General features: G+C 44.0%; 1 long non-coding RNA gene and 1 pseudogene across 1 annotated transcript; both read left to right on the forward strand.

The window, feature by feature from the left end:
* The first annotated feature begins 148 nt into the window (after positions 1 to 148).
* Positions 149 to 6,274, forward strand: LOC134565293 (uncharacterized). The gene is made up of 2 exons (XR_010083858.1): positions 149 to 681; positions 5,744 to 6,274. It is a non-coding gene; the product is annotated as an uncharacterized LOC134565293 (long non-coding RNA).
* Positions 6,275 to 9,500: 3,226 nt separating this feature from the next.
* The window catches only part of LOC134565291 (hephaestin-like), a 45,503-nt pseudogene continuing 37,520 nt past the window's right edge, over positions 9,501 to 17,483 (forward strand).

Below are 17,483 nucleotides of genomic sequence, written 5' to 3' on the forward strand. Positions count from 1 at the left end.
GAGAGTACACAAAGACCAGCCTGCCCCGGCTGCCTGGGCTCAGTGGCTCCCGAGGCTTGAGGAGGCCACCCTATGTGCAGGAAGCTCCCGCGAACTTTGCTCTCAGTTGACGCGAGGGCCATAGTTTGGGCTGACTCAGGAGCATCCCGCTGTTGGTGGAGGGTTAAAAAATGTAATTTCTGGATTGAGTAATGTGTAGGGGGAGGAAAGTAGAGAACGTACAACTGGAACTTGACGCAGCTAGCTGGGAACAAGCGTCAGCTTCTGTAAACAGCTCCATGCTATTGTTTTAACCAAATCAAGTGTGGATCAGGGTAGAAGCGTAGGTATGATTTAAGATAGTAACTAAGGAATAGGATAATCAGTATCTAGGGGTGGGGGTTAGTTAACATGTGTATAATTTAAACTATAAAAATCACGAATCGACTCTGTATCCTTTGGACATCAGATTTGGGTGTATTATCACCCCGGTGTCCCGCGCGCTGGAATAAAGAACCGCATATGATCGCCTCTGTGTGGTTATATGTTTTCCTACGCTAACATTTTTGGCGACCCAGATGGGACCTTGTGGGCGCAGCCAGGACCCCACGACCCGATCACGCTCCAGCCGGCACCGGGTGATTTCTCGGGGAGCCCATCGGAGCCGCGACCCTCGCCGCTCACAACGACCCCTGGTGAGAGGTAAGGTTCTTTATTCTCTGGTCTGGGGGCCTGCCATTAAGACGCAGCGAAAGCTACGCTTGGTTGGGCAAAAGGAATTCCTGGTGGTATTGCCTAGGCAGCCGTCCGTCAGACATCGCGAAAGCGTTGCAGGTTCGGCATCTGTGGTTTTTATGTATCTGTAATATGGAGAAACTAAAAGGGTTAAAAGAGGTTTTGGGCAGCAATAATGCCTCTATACCAAGTTCTTCTCCGTTGGGTTGTTTGTTGGCACATTGGAAAGAGGGGAACTTCGGTCAGGAATTACGAAAAGATAAGTTGATTGAATATTGTAATGTTCACTGGCCAAAATACGCTTTGCCTGAAAATCAGAGGTGGCCGAAAAACGGGTCTTTTGATGTGAAGGTTGTTATGCAACTTAGATCGCTTTGTACACAAGATGGAAGGGTAGAACAATTACCATATATTGACTTATTTCTGTGCTTGCTTGAGAAACCGGTTTTGTGGCTTGACAAAATGAAAGCAATGAAGCTTGAGAATAATAAGTGTCTGGCTTGCGTCCAAAATAAGCATTGTATGGAACATGCAGTTTTAAGTGAAATTTTAGGGGAAAAAAGAGATGAACTGGAATCGGAATTATTGGTATCTCCCATGGCTCCCGGAACCACCACGGCCCCCTCAACACCAAGTTCTACCCCGCTCACCCTGACCCCACCTGATTCTCTTACACCCCCCTCGCTCGCGCCAGCACAATATGTTTCACCCCCACCTTTGTCTGCTGAAGGTAATTATCCTCCTCTGCCTGTGCCAGCCGCTCCTCCGCTTGCCCCTCCTCCGCCTGCCCAGGTGCCTGTCCCTCCTCCGCCTGCTCAGAGAACCCCCCCTTCTCCACATACACCTGCTCAAAGCTATCCTGCTCCCCCGCCCACACCCGCTGAAAGATTTATCCCCCCCCTCCAACACCGGCTCAAGGGCAGAGAAAACCCAGATAAGGTAGCTCGTGTGGTTAAGATGATAATGAAAACTCAGAACCCTGATTGGGAAGATATTCATGTCATATTAGACACTCTGATGGATGAGACAGAGAGAGATATGGTTCTTCGAGCAGCAAGAGAAAGAGCTAGAGAAGACATACGAAATGGTTTGGTGACAGGGACACTGGATTATAATTTTCCCACTGCAGACCCAGAGTGGGATGCTAATGACCCCTCTGGAGTGGATATGTTAAGGCTAAAGAGATATCAGGAGTGGATTTCAGTTGGTGTTCAACAGGCAATACCTAAGAGTATGAACTGGTCTAAGTTGTATGAAATTCGACAGGAAAAGAAAGAATCTCCCACTGCCTTTCTAGAAAGACTTAAGGAAGCAGCTAGAAGATATACTGATCTTCAAGTAGACAGTGAGCAAGGAAGGACTCAGCTTGCCTTTATTTTTCTGGGTCAGGCACAGGAAGATATTAGGAAAAAGCTACAGAAACTGGAAGGTGAAGAGTTAAGAAACTTGGATAAACTCCTAGAGGTTGCCTGGAAAGTTTATAATAACAGGGACAGAGAAATTATCAAGAAACAGGGGCAAAGCCTTTTGGCAGTCTTACAGAGACAGGGGCGGGGACGTGGTAGAGGTGGTCGTGGCGTTAATAGAGGTGGCTTTGGCAGAGGTTCTGGTCATGGTAGATTAGGTCTGAATCAGTGTGCATATTGTCGGATGGAGGGACACTGGAAAAGGGAGTGTCCAAACCGGTTTAGCCAGAATGGTCAGCCTCAGTTAGACAGTATGTTTAATCAAAGTAGTGAGCATCAGCTGGATGGTGTAGCCAGGGTCATGGTTTTACATGAGAGAGAGCCAGGATCAAGGGAGCCCATGGTGACTTTGCATTTAGAAGGAAAAGACGTAGATTTTCTCATTGACACGGGGGCCACACATTCTGTACTAAATTATCTTGAGGGGCAAATCGGGAACAAGTCAGCAGCAGTCATTGGAGCCACAGGGAAGGAGGAGGTACGGCCATTCTTGCAACCCCTAGAATTGAGCTTTGAAGATAAGATCTTGACCCATGAATTCTTATACATGCCAGACTGCCCAACTCCGCTCTTAGGGCGTGATCTACTGGCAGCACTGGAGGCAGTAATTACTTTTGAGAATGGTGAACTCGTAATGAAAATTCCGGAGTCTAAGACAGGAAAGATTTTGATGATAAAAGAAAAACCAATTTTTAATATTCCTAAAGAAGTAGAAGATGCAGTAATTCCCTCTGTCTGGGAAACAGATGTACCTGGAAAATCTAAATTGGCACAACCGGTACATGTAGAGTTAAAAGAAGGAGCAAAGGCTGTACGAATCAAACAATACCCTATAAAACCAGAAGCACGACAGAGAATAGCAAAGACCATTGATAAATTTTTAAAATATCGAATTCTAGAGGAATGTAAATCGGAATACAACACCCCAATTTTCCCAGTGAAGAAACCCAATGGTGAGTATAGACTTGTACAGGATTTAAGAGGTATAAATGAAATAACAAAAGACATTCATACAGTGGTTGCCAATCCCTATACATTGTTAGCATCCGTAAAGGAGATATATAAATGGTTTACTGTAATTGACTTAAAAGATGCTTTCTTCTGTATACCCCTTGACCAAGAAAGTAGGAAACTATTTGCCTTTGAGTGAGAACATCCAGAAAGTGGAAGAAAAACTCAGCTCACCTGGACTCGATTACCGATGGGGTACAAGGGGTCCCCCACTCTCTTTGGAAGTCAACTGGCAAAAGAACTGGAAATCTGGACCAGAGAAGGGCAAGTACCAAGAGACCAATATTTATTACTCCAGTATGTAGATGACATTTTGATTGCAACAGAGGAAGAAATGACCTGCATAAAGGTAACCACTGAGATCTTAAATTCATTAGGAAAGGGAGGGTATAAGGTATCCAGAGAAAAAGCACAAATTGCCCAACAGACTGTGATTTACCTGGGATGTGAAATCTCACAAGGGCAGAGAAAACTGGGTACTAATCGTAATCAAGCTATCTGTGCTATTCCAGAGCCCCAGAATCTACACGAGCTGCAGATCTTCCTCGGAATGACAGGGTGGTGTCGCCTGTGGATCATGGACTATGGACTGATTGCAAAACCCTTGTACGAGGCTCAGAAGACGCAGCCGTTCACCTGGGGCAAACCACAGAAAGAGGCCTTCCAGAAGTTAAAGGAAGCACTGACAACTGCTCCTGCTTTGGGGTTACCTGATCTGTCTAAAGACTTTCAGCTGTACGTGCATGAAAGGCAGCGACTGGCACTGGGAGTCCTGACCCAACGACTGGGAAGCTGGAAAAGGCCGGTGGGTTACTTTTCCAAACAACTCGACAACGTAAGTGCCGGATGGCCTTCATGTCTGCGGGCAGTGGCAGCTACCGTGCTGCTGATACAAGAAGCCAGGAAGCTCACAATGGGAAGACACATAGATGTCTATGTGCCACACATGGTAACTACAGTCCTGGAACAAAAGGGGGGCCATTGGCTCTCTCCAAGCCGGATGATGAAGTTTCAGGTAACCCTGACTGAGCAGGATGATGTTGCACTAAAAACAACTAACCTCTTGAATCCAGCTCTATTTCTAGGTGCCACAGCTGAGGAAGGTCCATTAGAGCATGACTGTCTAGAAGTCATCGAGCACACTTATTCAGCAAGAACAGATCTGAAGGATGTCCCCCTGGAGCAACCAGAGTGGGAACTCTTTACAGATGGAAGCAGCTTCATGGAGAACGGAGCCAGATACGCGGGATATGCGGTAACTACAATTGATGTAGTAATAGAGGCAAAATCACTACCACCTAACACGTCTGCACAAAGGGCAGAACTAATCGCATTAACCAGAGCACTCGAGCTGAGTGAAGGGAAGACAGTGAATATTTGGACTGACTCCAAATTTGCCTTTGGAGTAGTGCATGTACACGGAGCTTTATGGAAAGAAAGAAGACTGCTGTCCTCCCAAGGGACAAATATTAAACATCAAGATGCAGTCCTACAATTGATAGATGCAGTACAAAAACCTGAACAAGTAGCAATCATGCACTGCAAGGCACATCAATCAGGCAACTCCAAAATTTGTGAAGGAAATCGAAAAGCAGTTTGGGCAGCCCGTCAGGTAGCGCGAGAGGTGCAGAAAACAATGGCGTTGATACCATCAAGACTTAATATCTCTCAATTTAATTTGCCTCCGAAGCCAAACTATACAATCGAAGATGACAGACTAGCACAACTGCTGAAGGCACAGAAGAACGCAGAAGGGTGGTATGTAACCGCACAAGGGCAAATAGTGGTACCTCCTTTGGTAATGAGAGAAATTTTACAGGTAAAACATAATGAGTGTCACTGGGGTGCAGAGGCGTTGGTAAAGTGGTTAAGACAATACCTAATCTCAGTACGGATGCAAACAATGGCCAAGTCAGTAATGTCTAAATGTGAAATCTGTCTGAAAAACAATCCCGTAGCTAGACGACAGGCACAGTTAGGCAGAATTCGGATAGGAATAGAACCAGGAGACTATTGGCAAGTGGATTTTGCAGAACTGCCAAAAACTCGGGGATACAAATACCTGTTAGTAGGGGTTGACACGTTTTCTGGATGGCCAGAAGCCCTTCCCTGTCGCACAAACCAAGCAAAGGAAGCAGTTAAGTGGTTATTACAGGAGATCATTCCCAGGTTTGGGGTTCCCCTAGGGATATCATCAGACAGAGGCCCATACTTCATAGCCACGGTGGTACAAGAGGTAAGCAAGTTATTGGGATTATCTTGGGACCTCCACACACCATGGAGACCCCAGTCAAGTGGGCAAGTAGAAAGAATGAACCAGACACTGAAGAGGCAGATCAGTAAAATATGCCAGGAAGCCAAACTGCAGTGGCCACAGGCTTTGCCGATCGCATTGCTGAGGGTTCGGATAAAGCCTAGGAGTGGGATGTCAGTTAGTCCTTATGAAATATTGTATGGGAAACCATATGAATCTCCTAACCCCAATCCAAATGTTCATGTCACAGGGAAACAAGATGTGTATAATTATGTTCTGTCCCTCGGGAAAACTCTAGCTCGGCTCCGAAGTGTTCTCGTGTGGAACAGACCACTGGCCCTGGAGAATCCAGTCCACAATATCGAACCAGGAGATGAGGTATACATCAAAACCTGGAACGAAGAACCACTAAAAGAGAAGTGGACTGGTCCCCATCAGGTACTGCTAACCACCTTTACAGCAGTCAAAGTGGCTGGAGTGGAACCCTGGATACACTACACGCGTGTGAAGAAGGTCCCTCGTGGAGTCCAGTCGTGGGCTGTAGAAACTTTTGGACCAACAAAGCTGAGGCTGAAACGTCTGTAACTGTTCAAATGGTATTGGTAACTGTGCTCATGCTCTTCCTGTGGGTAATGTTAATTTCATGGATACTAATGTCACCAGTAGGGATTGCTGTTACTTTGGGATATGGGATACAGAAGGGTCAACTAACAACTCTTCATTCTAGAATGAAGAGAGAGATACAGGCAAAAACACAAGTAATAGAAATTTCTAATGAAATTCGGGCTGAGAATGTAATGATTGGATTGGTCAGAGACTTTGCCAAAATGCATAATACCAGCAGAATAACGGCCTGCCTGCCAATACCAAAGGCAGCAGGGGACCCAGTAAGCTGGGGAATAATAACATCAAAATTACCTGAAATAGGAGGGAACAAAACAATTAACTGTAAACAAGTACCAGAGTCAAGGGTGGTGGTCAGAGAATACTGGAAGATAACAGAGGATTCCTATATGCAACCCATGAGAAAGTCAGAGTGCATTCTTAGTAATGGCAAAAAGGGACAAATCGACCATTGCTGCATCCACATCCCAAATGTAACTGCAGATGTAGAGCATGACATCAGTCAGTTAAAACAAATAGAGCATGAGGCACAAAAGGAACAAAAGGATTTAGCTACTAGCTGGTTGGGTAAAATCTTTGAAGGATTAGGATGGAATGTGAGTTCATGGATAAAGTCTATCCTTGAAAATCTGATAATTTTACTGATTATATTTTTAGTAATTTGGTTAGTTTACAGAATCCTGAAGAGAGAAATACAGAAAAAGGCATCTTGGAACAGGACCATAATGAAGGCATTGGCACGGAACCCAGCACCTTCAATCCGCAACAACATCCCGGACAAAGCCTATGACAACAGAGGATTTGAAGATGAACATCCAGTATGAACTCTGAAGCCTAATGGACTGTATTAAGTGAAAGCATTTACACTTAGTATATTAGAGTGAAAATACTTTCAAAGGGGGGAATGTTGGTGGAGGGTTAAAAAATGTAGTTTCTGGATTGAGTAATGTGTAGGGGGAGGAAAGTAGAGAACGTACAACTGGAACTTGACGCAGCTAGCTGGGAACAAGCGTCAGCTTCTGTAAACAGCTCCATGCTATTGTTTTAACCAAATCAAGTGTGGATCAGGGTAGAAGCGTAGGTATGATGTAAGATAGTAACTAAGGAATAGGATAATCAGTATCTAGGGGTGGGGGTTAGTTAACATGTGTATAATTTAAACTATAAAAATCACGAATCGACTCTGTATCCTTTGGACATCAGATTTGGGTGTATTATCACCCCGGTGTCCCGCGCGCTGGAATAAAGAACCGCATATGATCGCCTCTGTGTGGTTATATGTTTTCCTGCGCTAACACCGCTGCCCTTCCCTTGGGGTGTGTTGGCAGGGTGGCAGGTTTCAGGCTGACGACTGGTGCTGCTGTTTCTTTCCACGTTACTGTCACCACTGCCTTTTGCTGATCTGCTGTGTGAAACAGCACAGGTATGGCTTTCCAAACTCCTTCTTTTGAGTCCATGTTGGCATAGAGTGAGTTAAAAAAGGTATTTTACCTCCCTGTGAACAGCAGCAGGGAGTAAGTCAGTGGCTGAGTGGAGTGTAGGGCTGGGCATGAGCCAGAGTGCTGCTGTTGTTCCCACTCTGCTGAAGCTGCTTTGAAGGGGCTGTTCTGTATCCGAGTTTTGTCAGGTGAGGTGTATGACCAGGAGCTTCTGAAGAGGACTGGCTGATGGAGCCACTGGAGCAGAGCTATACTGTGTTGATGGATCCAAAACTCAAAGATCCCTACAGCTCCCTTCTGAGAAAGGAGGGAAAGAAGGTGTCTCCAAACTTTGTCCAGTTTAATGACTATTTGGAAACAGCAATACTTGATTATCATTAGCTTCTGAGAATAGCACAGCATATTTGGAAATCAAGAAGTGAAGCTTTGGAAGGTGTTTAGTCAATTGCCGTGTGCTGGGACTGAATCATGGGTGTTGGATATCATGTTAGAAGAGGTTTCAAAGCAGCTCTGTGTGACGCTGTGCTGACTGAAAGCTTAAAGAATATCCAGCTTTGCTGCAGACAGACCTTATACATTCATCTTGCTGTTACAAAGACAGTAAGAATACATAATGATAGTCTCTTTATGAAAAACCTTTGCCATGGTGCTGTGTCTCCATCCCTTTCTGTATGAAAAGGAAAACTGATTCTTCTGAGTTTTCTTGCTAGGTCATGCTTCTCATCCTCTTGCTTTCTGTTTCTCTCTGCTATTCTGAGTTGCTGTTACATGTCTCAAGAGCTGTATCTCAGCATCTCATTTAGGCGCGGTTTGTTGGCTGCATCTAGCTTTGTTAAGAGTATCATTGTGTTGTTGCCATGATTTTTCCTGGTTTGCTGAGCGTTCATATTAAAGGAGAAATGTGCAGTTTCTCACGCTGGTGAATTGTAAACACAGGACCATGTTTTGTAAATATCGGCAATGTTATGAATTCCTTCTCCAAGAGAAGGGGAGGTTGAATGACAGCCTCCTGGGCCAATGTGGCAGGAGAGGTGGCGATACCCTTCTCCAATCCATGGTCACCTTGCCACAGGTATATAATGGCAAATAAACTAAGGGGCAGGGTCTTCTGCCCTGCTGCTCTGTTGCACCCAGATCTGTGTCCCCAGTCTGTTTTCTGGCTAGGCCTCCACGGTGATATGGTGTGAGAGCTTTTGTGGTCATTTTCATGTGATTTTTAAATGCAGTTTAATCCTTCCTTGTCTTTTGGTGTAATTCTACTGCCCCATATTGCATTAGCTTCTCCTTCGTACAGGCAGCTCTTTGAGCCTGTATTCACACAACTGTATTTTGATTTCAGACAGTTTCCTCAACTTTTTCCTGACTCTCTTTAGAGTATTTCTGATGCTTATTGCCAACAAGCTTGGTGTCAATTGGAAGTCTTATGAGTAAGCTATTTATTGATCAAAATCATGGGGAAAATAATGGAACAGAAAGGAAAAACCTTGTGCAGCCTGTTTGAGATGTACTCCTGGATTACAGATAGCTGCTCCCTAAGAGCTATCTTTAAAGAAGTTAAAATTTAAAATTACTTCATAGTGACTAAACTGTACTTCTTCAGGTGATTTAGAATAGAGAAATCTTGGTGATAGTTTAAAATATACAGATACTTTCTCAGGGCTATTTCCTTGAGCTTTGTATGTGGACCTGTAAGATGATTTGGAATGTGAGTAGTAAAAAAAGGGTTAATTAAACTATTATGAGAGCAGCATATTTGGTATTCGAGACTCATTACCAAGGCATGATCTCCACCCACCTTATGTGTCAATTTTGTTACAGAGTGATTTCCTTCTTCAATATTTGAGTAATGATCCCAATAGTATTTATACCTGATTTCTTCATACCCTCTCAAAATGTCCAGGACCTTCTAACTAAATTGTCATATTCTGTTTCATTCTTTTTGTGTTTCCTAAATAGGTGTAGCTTCAAAAAACACCTTCCCTTCAAGCTGCGATGGAATCAATCTGGTGGTTGCTGCTCTGCATCCCCATGCTGTCACCCACATTTGCTGGTGGTGTCATCCGAGTCTATTACCTGGGGATCCATGAGGTGGACTGGAACTATGCTCCAACGGAGAGGAATGTGCTTGCTAACCAGAGTATTGCACATAACCGGTATGGTCGCTTCTAACAGAATTTAGTCTGGGGCTGACTGTAAGCTGTCATTTGATGTGTAATTTAATGCAAGTATTTTGGGGCATCTCAGCAAGCAAGAGACACTCCCATAGATTCTGATCTTTATGAGCTTAGTGTTTAACTTGTTTTATGCTCCTGTGGTAAAAGCTGTGTCAGTGGGAAAAGGAATGGTTAGTCTGGAGAGTTCAGAGCCCACAGACTAGAGAGAAGTGTATGGAAAACAAACATGGAAGAGAAAATAGAGGAGATACAGAACAGATTGTTCTAAAATCACCCAGATTTTGCAATGCTCTACCCTGGAGTTTTATTTTGCTTAGTTCCAGCTGGTGATCAGCTTGTTTATCCTGAAGCATGATGACTTTTCATCTTTATATAAATGACTTCACAGAGCCGGCTTGTTTTCATTTCAGTGGAATTTCAAGCCTTAGACTTAATGGCATTTCCTGCATGGGATTTTAGTGGCTGTTTGAAAAACATTTTTGTTTTTTCTGCAAAAGTAAACCTGGAAACTGCAATAATTGGTTTGAGTTACTACACAAACAGTGGTTTGGGTTTAGCTTTCAAAATATCAAGCCTTTTTTTTTTGGTAGGTTTTTTGTGTGTGTGTGTGGTTTGTTTTTGCTTTTTAAAAAGGTTTCCATAGCATTTTAAAAGTGTTCTGGTTTGGAAAGACAGTTGTCTGCTAAGGAAGGCAGGAGCCTCCCTTGAAATGGAGAATGTAAACCCTCTCCATCCGAATTATTATAATTTTGAAATTAAGAGGCTCTCAGGCAGATATGGGAATAGGAATACCAGTTCTTTACTAGTAAAATTAAAATAAAAATGTAGTAGTACAAAAAAAAAGCACAAACAAACAAAAAAGAAAACACTGACAGAGTCAGAATACAACCTGACACCCTATTGGTCAGGGTGTTGGTAGCAGTCCAATTAAGTCTTCCTGTCATGACAGATATGGTTCTGTTGAAGCAGAGATGATCCTGTAGAAGGGTGTAATTTTACTCTGAAGGTCCAGTGGTGGTGAGATGAGTCTGTTCTTCCTCTGGGAATCCAGTGGAAACAGCCTGCCTTGGTGTTCTGACTCTCAGATTTTATCCAGGTATGAATGCTTGGCTCCTCCCACTGAGTGGAGCATCTCACAATGGGATGATGCAATTTTATCAGTCATACAGTGAGACTCAATGGCCCATTAACAGAAGATATCTCCCTGGGCAGAGGATGGGTCGTGGAAGAGATAAAGAACACTGCCCCACCTGTTTTTAACAGATGGTAATAGAATACATACTTTTGGTTACATCTTGCATTGCAACCCAGGACAAAAGGCATTTGTTCTTTTTTTCCTTGCCCTCATTTTCTGTGGCAAATAGCTGGTATTTTTTGACCTTCTCTCAGTCCTTTACCCCTCCATAATAACTAACACTCAGGTTCAGACACCTCCTTCGGAAACAGCATAGCGGGAATAGGAAGGGTGTGCAGAAACATTAAGGTCTGTCAGTTTAGCATAGAAAAGTCTCTGTTCTCTGGAGATGCTGTGTAGATGTAAATAAGTTCACAGGAATCACCCCAAAATTCAAGATTAATAAAGATGTTACCACTGACTCCTAAAGTGATAATGCAGTGGATTTTGTTTGGTTTCTCTCATAATACATGAAGAGAAGGAAGTGAAATTCAGGGCCATTGAACTTAAAAGCAATTTAAAAACTGTTGTTATTGAGTTTTCTCTCAATACCTCCGAGGGTCCAGCCAGCGGAGAAATGGCTTAATAAAATAGCGAGACGGCTTCTCAGGATATGCTTTGTAAAATAAAGGTTTTAATAACAGCAAAAATAACAAACATTACAAAATGAAAAGAGATAAGCCGAGCACAGTGTACCAAGCACAGTTACACTGGCTAAGGCATTCCCAAAAAGCCCCGTGCACCTCTTGTACTGGCTCTTTAATACTCTATGGTCTAGGTGGGCTTATTTGGCTCTTTGCCCAATGAGATTGACACTAGGCCTTGAGATGCACTTCCAAAGCCCTATCACTGTGTCTGTGCTGGTACTGAGCCAATTGCAACGAGCAGGCTATAGAAAATTCTAGTTTAACTTCCTTATATAGAAACACCTGCTCGGGTACAGAAATGCACGACTACATCTCACCCTGTAAAATCATATTTAAAAAAAGAAAAAAAAGAGAAATAGTTACTTGTTGGAGTCCAGGGGATCCCTCTGACAGCCCTGGAGAGCAAGGGGGCTGTACAGGGGGGTCTGGGATCTGTACAAGGGGGTCAGCCAGCCTCCCACAGAGCCCAGAAGGACTCTGATTCTGGCTTCTATCCATGGAAGTGAATGCTCACATGAAGGAAGAACCACAGATCCTAAGAATTTAGAAGTAGATAGTAGTTTGTCATAGAGTATAAATATAGAGATTAGGATTCATAGTATACGGGGCTGAGAGGACAAGATGGAGGAATTGGGGAGTGGCCCCTAGTTTCCTTGTTCTTGTTCTCATCCCCCATCTTTTGCTGATTTGGACTTTAGAGATTGGTTTAGAATAGAACTGACATGTTAGCGTAGCAAGTTAGTATTGGTAATGTTCTGTAAACAATAAATACGTCTTGGACTGTGGTTGGGTCGGGGATACGGTACATAAGGTACGGGGCTCTCTGATCCGCCCCAGTCCAGCGGCAGCCCAGTCCAGCGGCAGCCCAGCGCCAGTCCAACGGCGTGTCTTGCTTTGCTGGGGACGCCTTGCAAAGCCGAACAAGAACTGTTAGATAATATGAAATAAACAACCTTGATAACTTGAGCTGCTGGACTCACAGTGTCGTCTCTGCCTTTGGTGTGAAACGCTCAGGGCAACGAGAAGACAGAAAACCTTATTATCTTGGGGAACAGCAACCCCAGGAAAATACCCAGGGAACAGCAACCCTGGGGGAAGATTTCACCACCCCGGGGAACGGCCGCCCCGAGGGGAATCTCGGGGAACATCAACCCCGAGAGTTACTTTGAAAAAATTCTCACTTTCGTGGATAATTGTGATTGTGTCAATAACTTATTGTTATTTAACAATTTGGTTTATAGTTAAGCTGTAGTTTTATGGATTACAAAATTTTAAATTTGGTACTTTCTTTTTTGTTAGCCAATATTTCAATTATTAGTATTTTAAAATTAATATTTAGTCTCAAATTACATATGAATCTTATTTTACTTTTTTGTTTGGGGACATTTTTTCAAGTGAACTATATTTTCTTTTTCTTCTGCATAAGGATTTGGTAATAACTTTTAACATACAACAACAAACAATTTTGACATGACATTAATAACTTCAAAAATTTTAACAGTGCAACTTTTATAAAACTTAAGTCTCTGCTTCAAACGTATTTCAGTGTCTATAGTGCTGGGCTGTGTCAAAATGCAGAAGTCCTCTTGAAGCTACCATCCGCGGTCCTCTAGCGTCTTTGGTGTGTTCTTCTTCAGGTGTGCTCTGCTGCTCTTTTATCTGCTGCAATTGCGGCTTCACATTCTTTGCAGGGATCCATTTGGGGCCAGCATCTGTGGAAACACACGCAAAGCCTCTCCCCCAAGTTATGAGGGGATGAGGTCCTGAAACGTTTCCTGTTTCAGGGTCTTTGATGAACACCGGTGGCCACTCCTTAAATTTTGCTTGTGTAGTGTTACTAAAGTGTCTGAAAATTGGGGGCATCTGTTCCATAAATGAGTTATTTTAAAAATTCAATACATATACAGCTTTATTTAGCCTTTCTACAGTAGAGAGCACTTCTACTCCTCCCCTTTGTTTTTCTAAAAGTGTTTTCAGTGACCTGTTTGCTCTTTCTACTATAGACTGACCTGTTGATGAGTGAGGTATTCCTCTAGTATGTTTGACTCCCCAAATGTTGAGAAACTGGTGTAGTTTCTGGGATATATATGCTGGTCCATTATCTGTCTTAATTTCTTGTGGGATGCCTAGTGTAGCAAATGCTTGAAGAAAGTGTTTGATTGTATCTCTGGTCTTTTCACCATTATGTGCTGAAGCATAAATTGCTCCAGAAAAGGTGTCTATGGATAAATGTATATGTTTGAATTTGCCAAAAGACTGATACTGTGTTACATCAGTTTGCCATAGTTGGAGGCTATTCAAGCCTCTGGGATTTACTCCTGTTGCTATGGCTGGGATGTCTAATTTTTGACAGTCTGAACATGTCTGAACCATTGCTTTTGCTTGGTTTTGTGAGATACCAAACATCTTTGTCAGTGCGGATGCGTTCTGATGAAAGAACATGTGGCTTATTCGGGCTTGTTCAATAACATTAGGCAATGTGTTCTGTATTGTCATTGCTAGATGGTCTGCGACTGCATTACCTTCTGCCATAAAACCTGGGAGGATAGTGTGTGATCTAATATGTGTGATAAAATACGGCTGCTGTCGGGATGAAAGAAGAAAGATTAGTTTCTTAAGTAAACAGTATAACTGATCATTTGGAACTTCTTTGAGCAGAGATCCCTCTGCTCTTTCTACCACACCTGCAACATAGAAAGAGTCAGTTACTAAGTTAAATGGAAACATAAACTTAGAAAACACACGCACAACAGCTGCTAGCTCCACTATCTGGGTGGAGCCTTCTATTTTCTCAATGTCCGATTCCCATTCTTTGGTGTTAGGATCTTGCCTGGTAATTACAGATTTTTGAGATTTCCCTGAGCCATCTGTAAAAAAGGTGATTGCCTCTAAGGGTGTGTAACTCCTTAGAGGTTTTTTGATTAATTTTAAAGGTGAATTCAATAGTTTGTTGATATTTCCTCTCCTTATTCCCCTCAAGGGTCTCAGCTAGCTCAGCCCTTCTCAGGCCTAGGAGGATTATATCAAGAAAGACAGGATAAGGATTCAAAAGAGGCTCTCACCCTTTCTGCTGCTTTATTCCAGGTTGGTGTCCCAGGAGAGAGAGAGATCCCGGGGGACAGGGGTCTTTTCTCAGGATTTCTGAGGGAGGGGCAAGCTGGCACACAGCCAATGGGGTCAGAAGGGGAAGGAAGGGTCAGACTACATGACAGGAGTTCCAGGGGTCCCTGAGGGAGAAGAAACCATTTCCCCAGGGGGATGTAACATCTCCTCCTTTTTTTGTTTAAAAAGATACAGAGAGAAATTCTCAAATTCTGTTTGACACAGAGTGTGGGTTTTCCCACCACTTATGGTTGGTAGGGAGACCAGATCGCTTTAGGTTTGCCAACTCTATATGGTTGACTTCTGAGGTAGAAGATATGAGGCCATTAATAGCCTTGAAAATCAAACAGCGTAGGATCCCGAATGCTATGGTTACAAGGAAAAGGATAACAAAAAGTAACAAAATTGTTTTGACTACAGAAGTCCACCACCCAGTGAATCCCCAGCCCTTGAACAGTTCCTTGATCCAATCTTCTGATTCTTGCTTCACTTGTCCGATCATGTTGTTCATGCTTCGGAGGGCAGCATGGATGTTTGGAGCCTTAGAGGACAAATTCATGCAACAGAGTCCTTCAAATTCCTGGCATTCATGTCCATGCAATAGCAAAAGATAATCGATCGCAGCACGGTTCTGGATGGTAGCCTGTCTGGTAATCTCCTCGTCTTCTAGGAGGGAGCTGATGGCAATGGATGTTAAATTAGCTTGCTTGACCACCCAGCACTCTAGGTGGCCCAATTCACCTAGAGCTTTGGCTGCTGCTACCCACGGAAGAAACAGGGATACAGCAACTCTTTTTGACTTTGCCCAATGAAAAATGTCTGAATTACAATTTGGGTCCAAATTGTCAGCACTCCTTTTTTGAATTTTGTCAGCCGATTTGTTTTTGTGTGTCCATTCATGAATTAAAGTTTGGTTGGGTGTCAACACGGACAATCGCCCTATGGTACATGGCCCTCCGAAAAGCCGGGATGGAATTCCTGCCCATGCCCGATCCCCACAAACCAAGAACAATCCTCTAGGGAGGCTTCTGGGTTTGGAGTGAGATGGGTTGTCTGGTGCAATGTGGCTTATATTATGACACCACCTCTTTGCAGTAAATTCTCCCCGGAACTGCTTTATAAGGTGGTACTCGTCAGTGTTACGGGGTATTGGGATGATAGAGAACTGGATGCAGTATGTGGCAGGGGAGGAACCCAATAGTTCTAACTCCTGGGGTTCATGAGCTACCCTGGGCAAACCCTGCACCCATTCTGCTAAGGGGTTCATGGCGAACACACCTTGCTTTTGATGATCTTTGTCTGGTTGTGGGGTGTGTGCCTCTGGAATTTCGTTGGACTTGTATTTGTCCAAGCCTGCTGGAAATTCTCCAGCCTGCAAAGGAATTCCTACCAGACAGGTAGACATAGGATTCTTAGCTGCTGCAGTGGACAAACATATGTTTTCTTGCTGAAGTGTCTGTGCCAGGGTTACCCAGACGTTCTGACGTGGTTGAGGGATGATCCATGCAGCTGCCAGACTGTTCAGCATTAGTAAGATGACAACTTGGATGGGGTTCATCATAGGGTTGAGTGGGAGGTAGGTTTTCTCTGGAAGGGAAAAATAAACATTTTTTAAAACATGTTAAAAAGGTTCCTGTTTCTGCCAGAAGGAATCCACCTCTAAGGAGGTTCTTTCTCTTCCATCCGGCGGCGTCTTCTCTTCGAAGCATCAGTCACTTGCTTCTCGTCCCCTTCTGCTGGAGCTGGATTTTTGGAGACAAAAGGTTTCACCCACTTCTGGGGAATCCACCGAGGGCCTGAGGGAGTAGCCACACATGCATAGCCACGACCCCAGGTCACCAGCTCATAGGGACCTCTGGTTTCCCAAGTTTCAGGATCCCTAATCAAAACCGGTGGACGCTGAGACAATTTAAACTGATCACCACTATTAAAATGACGTACCACAGGTGGACTCATGTTTTCAAATGAACAGTTCAGAAAATTGATGGTGAACATGGCTTTGCAGAGCTTCTGCTGTGGTGTCATCCACGAAACCGAGGAGTTCTGCCTAGCCAGAACCTGTTTGAGCGTCTGGTGTGCACGCTCGATCACAGCTTGACCTGTGGGGGAGTGAGGGATGCCAGTTTTATGCTCCACTCCCCACTGCTGGACAAATTCTAGGAACTCCTTGGACACATACCCTGGGCCGTTATCAGTTTTGATTGTTTTTGGAATTCCCAACACTGCAAAGGCTTGCACTAGGTGCTGCTTGGCATGTATGGATTTTTCTCCTGCGTGGGCAGAGGCATACACTGCACCTGAATATGTGTCAATGCTCACATGAACATATTTGAGGCGACCAAAACTAGGAATGTGTGTGATGTCTGTTTGCCATACCTCACAGCTGCCCAGGCCTCTGGGGTTAACCCCCATGCCCATCGATGGCATGACCTGGAGCTGGCAGTTCGGACAGGTACCTACAATGGCTCGAGCCTGGCTCCGTGTTAGCTGGAATTGTCGGATCAGGGCTGGCACATTTTGATGGTAATGTTGGTGACTCAGTTTTGCCTGCTGGAAGACATCAGGGAGATGTGCCTTTTCAACTGGGGCAGCAAGGGAGTCTGCCTGGCGATTCCCCTCTGCGATCTCACCTGGCAAATCAGTGTGTGACCTCACATGCATCATGTAAAACGGGTGCTGTCGATGAGAAACCAAATAGATTAGCTTTGAAAGCAACCTGAAGAGATGTTCATTCTCTATTTCTTTGAGCACAGCCTGCTCCGCTCTGGACACTACTCCCGCCACATAGGCAGAGTCAGTTACCAAATTGATTGGTTCTGAGAACTTCTCAAAAGCTCTTACCACTGCGGCCAGTTCAGCCACTTGGGGGGATCCCTCC

This window comes from Prinia subflava, assembly GCF_021018805.1.
Source record: "Prinia subflava isolate CZ2003 ecotype Zambia chromosome W unlocalized genomic scaffold, Cam_Psub_1.2 scaffold_55_NEW, whole genome shotgun sequence".
NCBI classification, from domain to species: Eukaryota; Metazoa; Chordata; class Aves; order Passeriformes; family Cisticolidae; genus Prinia; species Prinia subflava.